Source organism: Triticum dicoccoides, chromosome 7B, assembly GCF_002162155.2.
Source record: "Triticum dicoccoides isolate Atlit2015 ecotype Zavitan chromosome 7B, WEW_v2.0, whole genome shotgun sequence".
NCBI lineage: Eukaryota > Viridiplantae > Streptophyta > Magnoliopsida > Poales > Poaceae > Triticum > Triticum dicoccoides.
Window position 1 is genome coordinate 422,023,093 of NC_041393.1, and position 7,922 is coordinate 422,031,014.

General features: G+C 40.9%; 1 long non-coding RNA gene across 12 annotated transcripts; it reads left to right on the top strand.

The window, feature by feature from the left end:
* Window positions 1-1,451: 1,451 nt before the first annotated feature.
* On the top strand, window positions 1,452-7,189 carry LOC119336770. 12 transcript variants are annotated; one of them, XR_005162822.1, is made up of 11 exons: window positions 1,452-1,881; window positions 2,000-2,146; window positions 2,382-2,490; window positions 2,599-2,631; window positions 2,703-2,790; window positions 2,880-2,994; window positions 3,081-3,151; window positions 3,523-3,625; window positions 3,845-3,944; window positions 4,057-4,137; window positions 4,916-7,189. It is a non-coding gene; the product is annotated as an uncharacterized LOC119336770 (long non-coding RNA). The 12 variants fall into 12 exon arrangements; XR_005162821.1 differs by having other exon boundaries at window positions 3,523-4,137; window positions 4,916-5,039; window positions 6,730-7,189; XR_005162827.1 differs by having other exon boundaries at window positions 3,523-4,137; window positions 4,916-5,039; window positions 6,959-7,189.
* The last annotated feature ends 733 nt before the right edge of the window (window positions 7,190-7,922 follow it).

Consider the following 7,922-nt stretch of genomic DNA (forward strand, 5'->3'; position numbering starts at 1 on the left):
ATCAATTTGCTTTTGTTGCTTCGCGTGGGGCCTCTGGTGGTATTGCCACAATATGGAACAGTTTGATCTTCTCGGTTGTTACTTTGTTCTCTAAAGATTTTGCACTTGTCACTAGGTTTACTTCAACACAGTCTGCACAGCATTGGACACTGGTCAATATTTATGGGACCTGCCAAGGAGAACAATGTCAAACATTCATTCAATGGCTATTCGATATTGATATCCCTTCACATGAGGATTGGTTATTTGTGGGTGATTTTAACCTCATTCGTGCACCTGATAATCGTAACAAACCTGGGGGCAATGTAAATGATATGATAACCTTCAATGATTTCATAAGAGCTCAAAGTCTCATTGAATTGCCAATTAAAGGTCGTTCTTTCACATGGAGCAATATGTAGGTAGATCCCCTCCTCGAACAACTAGATTAGTTTTTCACCAGGAATAACTGGACTACAACATATCCCAAAACCATGGTAAAACCCTTGGGCAAACATGTTTCTGACCATAGTCCATGTGTTGTGAATATTGAAACGACAATCCCAAGATCTAAGCTTTTCATATTTGAAACATACTGGATTCATCATCCTGGGTTCATGGAAACTGTGGCAAAATCTTGGGCTAAGCAGGTCAAATCAACAAACTATGCTACTATCCTATGTCATAAGCTCAAGAACCCACAACGTGACCTCAAACAGTGGAGTAAAGGGATCTCCAAGCTCTCAGTGGCCATTGCTAACTCAAACAAAGCTCTCAATGAACTTGATGAACTGGAGAACAAGAGAATTTTATCGATACCAGAAAGCAACTTCAGAAAAATATTGAAAGCTCACATTTTGAGACTCTTACGATACCAGCAGCTCTACTAGAAGAAACGTTGCACGGTGAGGTGGGTCAAATTTGGAGACAAGAACTCAAATTTTTTCCAAGCCCTAGCCTCTGAGAGATACAGACGGAATAACATTGCATGTCTCACCACTGCCAATGGAGACATTGTTGATTACCACGCTGGAAAAGAATCAATCATATTTGAAACCTTCAAAGAAAGAATGGGCACTGCTAAACTGCACAATATGAAATTTGACATGTCCTATTTAAAACAAAAAAGAGGCTAGCCAACTCACCTCCAGGAGGCTCCCCCGATTTCAGCCTTCGTTGGCCGTTGGATCGTGGTTAATCTGATCTTTAACTTCGTTTGGGCCGTTAGATGCTCGTTGCTCTCGCTGGTGGTTTTGACCGCATGGTAAGTTCTCATGCCCAATGACTGGTGGGCTCGTGTTCTATGCCTGTTGGCTGGGTGGATCGATCTCGGGTGGAAAAGGCTTTGCCCAATCCCCGCGCGCGCTCCGCTCCCAATCCTGGTCATCGGGTTGCTGCGCCAGAGCCCACACCCACACCAACCCTAGCCACCACACGCCTCCTCCCTCCCTCCCTCCCTCGACAGCGCCGCGCCTCCTCCCTCCCTCCCTCCCTCGACAGTGTCGCACCTCCTCCCTCCTTCCTGCTCGTCCGGATAGCCGCCGGCCGCCGCATCCCTTCTCCCCGAGATAGGAAGATGAGAGGGAGAGAAAGGGGAGAGGAGAGGAGAGGGAAGTACGGCAGCGGACGGGAGAAGGTGACCGGCCGGCGTCGGCCTACACCGGCGAGGCGTCGGCCTGCGCCCCTTGCCTCCCCAATCCCCACAGCCGCACGCCCGCACCCCTCCCTCCTCCCTCGTCTCAGCCGCCACCCCCACGAACCCTAGCCGCGCCCTCCTGCATCTGCCCTCCTCCTCCCTCCCTGGTCCGCCCCAAGCCCCTCCTCCTCCCTGGCGGCGGGGAGAGGTGACCACGGGCAGATTTTGGGGAGCAGCGCGAGCATCAAGCAATGGCTGATGCCAAGGTGATCTTCCCCTAGGCTCCTCTCTCTCTCTCTCACCATCACACAATAATCTCCTCCTGATCTTTCTATTTGTGTATAATGCATCTCCATATGGCATTGATGTTCTTCCGATTTGCAGGCATGTCAAGATCAAGGATATTTAAACTTGTTTCTTTTATTGATGAAAGACAGATGCTTCTGTAGATGAATTTCTGGTGTTAATTGTCCCAAAGATGGAACGATTTGTTCCACGGAATTTATCTCCTTAGTTGCATTCCATTTACAGGTAAAGTGAGATTGTTACCTCTGTTTGTTTTTCTGTTTAAACTTCACGATTGGAGAATGGATATTAGCTTAGCTGCTGTATGGAATTTTTCATTAGAGGGGCCCAGGCTGAGGCTTAATACTTAATTACTTTCTGTTGAACAAAAGAAAAAGTGCACCTATGAATTGTAAAATGTGGAGTGCAAACCCGACATCCTCCAATATTACCTGATTTGGTGCTGATTTCCATCTTCCAGTTCATGGTCATGGCCTTGCTGTGGTTGCACGGTGGTTCGTGAGGAACAGGAGCAAATACCTTTGCTACAACCAAGGTCTTGACAAACTAGTCAGGGAGAGATAGGTTCGGTGAGTCATTTTACCCTTTGTTTATCCCTTCAGATTAGCAGAGAAGAAGGATCTTTTTTTATTCCCTTTTGATTTCCTCTCATGTTTGACTGGAACCTTTTTTCATAGTTTTGCAGGGGTTGTTATGTTCTGTCCCCCATGGTAAGTTTGCTAGGCAGTGGCTTACTCCTCTCTTGTTTCTTGTCCCTGATGTTGTGCTGTGATTGGTGCAGCCGCTGGACGAGAAAGAGCAGAGGATCCAGGAAAGCAACCGCAGAAGCCGGAGAAGACGTCCCCAGGGCTTCTACGAGGACCAGAAGCGTATGTCTATCATTAGAGCCTGGATAAGGGCAGGTGATGCAAGGTGTCTCGTCCTAAAATCATCTTTGTTGGTTTCGATGATTTTGCAGATTCCTTTCAGCAATCTGGGGTTGTTAAGAAGAGGGTCGGGATTACCCTGGGCAGATGCTTAAGTTCCTGGATGTAAACGCACACTTGCCTACATGGGCCAAAATACTATTTGAGGTGTGTGTGCAGTTCTAATTTACTAACATTCGTTTTTCTTTTACGACTGACTGCATCCGACAAATGAACTGTGTGGTTGCTTTCAGATAATGATACTTGTTTTGCATATTTGCATCTCGAAGAAGCTTGCCCACTATTGTAAGTCAACATTTTCTTGGTAAGCAGCACCGAAGACAAAGAAGGCATCTTGTGCATGTTTTGTTGTTATAGTATATCCTTCTCTTTTCTTTTTGACACTGCCATGCTTAACGTTGTACTATCTTTTACATGGGAGAAAGCTAGAAACATTAGAGAATATTATTGATATACTTGGCGCGCAGTTGCAACTAGAATAGTTCAAGGCCTGAGGCATGTACCAATATATGCTTTTTTGAGTAGCTCCATATATATAGGTCTTATGTTTGAAATGAAGTTTTCACTGTCCTTTTTACATTTGTATGAGTGTTCAGTGTGTCAAGTTCCAGTTGTCTGTTATCTTCTGTGTTTTCATTTCCTTCCATTAACATGGCATTATGTGTTCTTATTCAGCTTGCTTGTGGAAAAACTGGTTCTCGTTCAGTTATGTGTGTCAGTCTGATAGAAGATGGACACCCCTCTTCAAGTTGGTTTATGGGCTTGCGGAGTGTGAGAAGTAAGTTACTATTGGATCCACTTTCTTGTCACTAGCCTTGCTTGACATGTTCATTTCTCACGCTACACTTACCATCAGAATTATGTGATTACATGGAGATATACATCAGTGCTTGGCAGTTATTAACATTATGGAAGAAACTTCTAATTATCTTGATTATCTTGCTGCCACTAACTGTGTTGTACTGATAACACTGATAGGCTTAACTGATGTATTCAGGTATAGCTGTGAATAACCTTTATCTGGACTTCTCAGAAATTGTTCCCTAGCAATCGAATGATTAAGTATTGCATGGTTTGATTTCTCAAATCATTTTGTGGTATGCACGGTTCAAATTTTCCATTTGGACAGCAGAGCTAGCCCACAGTGGTAGTAAAAAGTGGAGTACTCTTTTTATGACTGACCTATGCGTGTTATTCACATTATGACAGACTGTTCTAGCTGTAATTATGAATTTGGTGTTCTTGTCGATCTTGTCTGCTTTTGTCGTGGATACTGCCTCTAAACTTCAGGTGGGTTGTATTGCTGATGCCTTGGCATATGTATTTTGATGTGAACTAATGTCTCTTGTGTGTGCTCCAGTGTTGATCTTTTGGGACTAATTTTTTGTAACTGTTTATAGAGATGTTTAATTAGTTCCACATACATGCATACACGATTTGCGAAGAAATTACTTTCTCTGCTTTGTTCTTTAAAGATGTATTTTCAATGGCTATTTAATATAGATGCTTCATTAGTTGCATAAGCATATATGATTCTGTGAGCAAATTATCTTCACTGATCTATTTTTAGAGAGATGTCTGATTAGCTGCACAAGCATACATGGTTCCGTAGGTAATTTGTTTACCCTGATCATCTTGCTATCCAGTTGTGTTGGTATGGTCTGAAACAGATTCACAAGTATTTATGATGATCGTTTGCATGGTGGGTCGTGCTAGCAATGTGCTTTGCATATACACGATTCAAATATTTGTTAGGTGTTTTAGTTTACACATTTCTCCTGAAAATCTGTATATGTGTATGCAGCCATTTTTGAATTGGCTATGATTCTTTTTAGTATTTTAGTTTACACATTTCTCTTGAGAATCTTCATTTCGAACTGTAATAGTATGTATAATATAGGTTTGTAATTTTTCCATTAGTTGGTTCTTGCCCAGGTCTTCTGTTTCTATACCATACTGTTCTCGTGTCATTCCCGTTAGTTCTTATAGGGCCTGCAGATCAGCTCAGTTTATATATATATATATGCTTTTACTCCTGAAGACAGTTTAATGATGTTTATTCTTTCAGTTTAGGAAAATCTCTGCCTTATAGGGCCGGTTCATATTAACATGGAGGAGGTACAGAGGTTTATTGCTTCTGTTTGTGGGCTGGCCTTGAGGGGGAGACCAAAGCAAACATCAACATGTTCAAGGTGCATATACTCTGCTACTTGTGTTCGTCTCCCTACCTAATGTAGAGCATTATACATTTTGCTCAATATAGTTAGTTACTTAGTTTACTGGAAGTTGTGATAGTCAGAGCGCATACATGCTTGATTTTACTTCAGTTAGTAGCTGTATCCAGTAGGAACTTATTTGTGAAAACTAGACCTGGAGAAAGTATGCAGCCCTGTTTTGTGCAGATAACTACTCTTGGTTACATACTGTTGGCAAATTTAGTAGGCTTATACAATAAGCTTCTTCATTGATTTTGTTATTTGTAAACCTGTAGTTACGGAGATCCATGAGTTTCATCGAACATATAAACGCTGGTGGGCAACCCGCCGTTCTGGGGGCCTTCGCGCGTGCACGATCGATGGCTGTTCGATTAGCTTCTTTGATCATTTTTCACCCTTGATTTTTACTATTCACTTCGTCTTTTGTTACAACTTTGACTGCTTTACCGGGTGCCTGCCATTGGGCCCATAAAATCATTGGTCCACGCGGCAGCGGAGTGCTCGTCAACTCGGTCTGTGACCGCCCGTAAAAAAAACCTAGATCGTCTGATACTATATCTATGGGGATATGTCTGAAGCTTCAGTATGTTTTCCTCCTAACAGTATTTAATCTAACCAGTGGTGCATCAGGTACTAGATTGTGGTGAGAAAATAGAACTACTCGTTGATAAAGATAGCATGCTCGCTCACATGTATTGTGGTTTCACACTCATAAATCAGTACTTGGGCATTGGCTTTGTTTAATATATATAAGAATGTTATCATCAAACTGTAATATCTCTACTAATAAACTTTATGGAAGTGCACTACCAACTGAATGAGGAGAGATCTATCTTCACCTGATGATTCCACCCCTTTTTACATAACACTAGCTGCCGCACAGCAAAAAGTGTCTCGCAGATGCTCTTTATGACACCAACTGACAGATTAATGAGTGCGCTCATGGAGAACATAACAAGGTATTTTAGGAAGTGCTTGGACTAGGTTCAAATTTTTGACAATCTTAGGCACGCTTTTTTTACAGTGTTGGTTTCAATTTTTTTTTCCGACACAGTTAGACTTTCTGAAATACAGCCTTGAACTACACATATTCTGTACAAAGCTTGTTTAGTTCTCTAAAACCTGCACATGTTAGATACAGTTTGCGAGAACATGTGCAGATTTGTGAGAACTAAAAACACTTTTTCCCAGAACATGTCCATTGATAGTAAGATTGTTTGCCATAGTGAAAGGAGACAATGCGCTTGATATAGCTTGTCATGAGATAATGAAACAATAGTGTTTATTTTGTCACCAGCAAGATGATGATGTGAAGAATGACTATTTGCGTCATTCAGAGTTTCTACCATTAAATAGTTTCCCATAACAGAATATTTGCTAATATTGGTAGCTAAAAATGAGATACTTATGCTTGTTGATGCCTTCCCTTTTTGTAGTAACATCCATGTGTCCAGCATATGTAGAATATTAGATTTTTCTTGGCTGTTTATTGTAGTTCGTTCTTAGGGTTTGGAAAATTCTTTAGCTATATTCCTTGTCTCAAGCGAGCATGAGCAATATCTTCTTTATTCCGCGTGCCGCCAAGTTTCTCTATTTTAGATGGTTGTATCTTTTCGCTTCTAAAAAGGGATATGTATTTTATTAATCTGACTATAATTTGTGGTAGGTACATACTGAAGGATGTTCTGAGGCTAGCACCTGGTTTGAAGTTTTGAAATTCACAACAATACCTCATAATTTTGATTTGATATCCAGAATGTCAATTGAAAAATGAGCCTATGAACTGCATTGTATTTTGTAATATATCCTTATATATGGTGCTTGTGGCATTTTTCTTGCAATTATAAGTTTACATTTATGGGTATTTACAGAGTCCCCCTTTCTTTTTCTGCAAGGGGCAAGGGGCAGTAGCTGTGCCATTTGATTTGAAGGACAAAGAGTTGATCACAAAGGGGTAGCATTCAGGATATATACAGAAGAGTATAGAACCAAATTATATGATGTAATTGACCACTATTTCTATTAACTTCTCTTACACAATGTTGATGAGTTCATGTACATTTTATTGTGTCACTTGTGTTTACTCTTTTTTTTAATGCAAGTTTATAGCTACTCGGAGTTCCTAATTGCAGGCTCAACTATTTTTACTTACCGATGATCTAATTTGTGGCATTATTACCTAATAAGAAAATATTTGCATTTAATTTCTTTTATATATAGGGGTATAAGTTCTTACTAAATGTACTCAAATATATGGTTATTAAAAAAATGCAAATATTTTCAACACGAACATGGTTTTAAACGGGTCTCTGCGCCATTTGGCGCAACTGGTCATCTAGTATCATTAAGAAGTATGAGGGTCTTGATCAACTTACACTCCCGTTCACACATGAAGAGATTGATTGGGTCATTAAGGAAATGCCGGCTGATCGGGCACCTGGACCGGATGGTTTCACTGGGGTTTTCTTGCAACGTTGCTGGTCCATCATCAAAGAAGACTTTTATCGTCTACACAATCAATTCCATGAGGGAAATCTTAATCTGGAAAATATAAATGATGGTTTCATTACTCTCATCCCTAAGATAAATTCTCCAGCTTTAGTTAATGACTTCCGTCCGATCACATTACTTAACTCATGTCTGAAAGTTGTCACAATTTTTTTTGGCAAACCGTCTACAAAAAGTTATCTTAAAGATAATCCATCGCAACCAATATGGTTTTGTCAAAGGTAGATCCATTCAAGATTGCCTGGCCTGGGCGTGTGAATATATTTACCATTGCCAATCTTCAAAGAAGGAAATTATTCTACTAAAGTTAGACTTTGCCAAGGCGTTTGACACCATTGAACATGAAGCAAT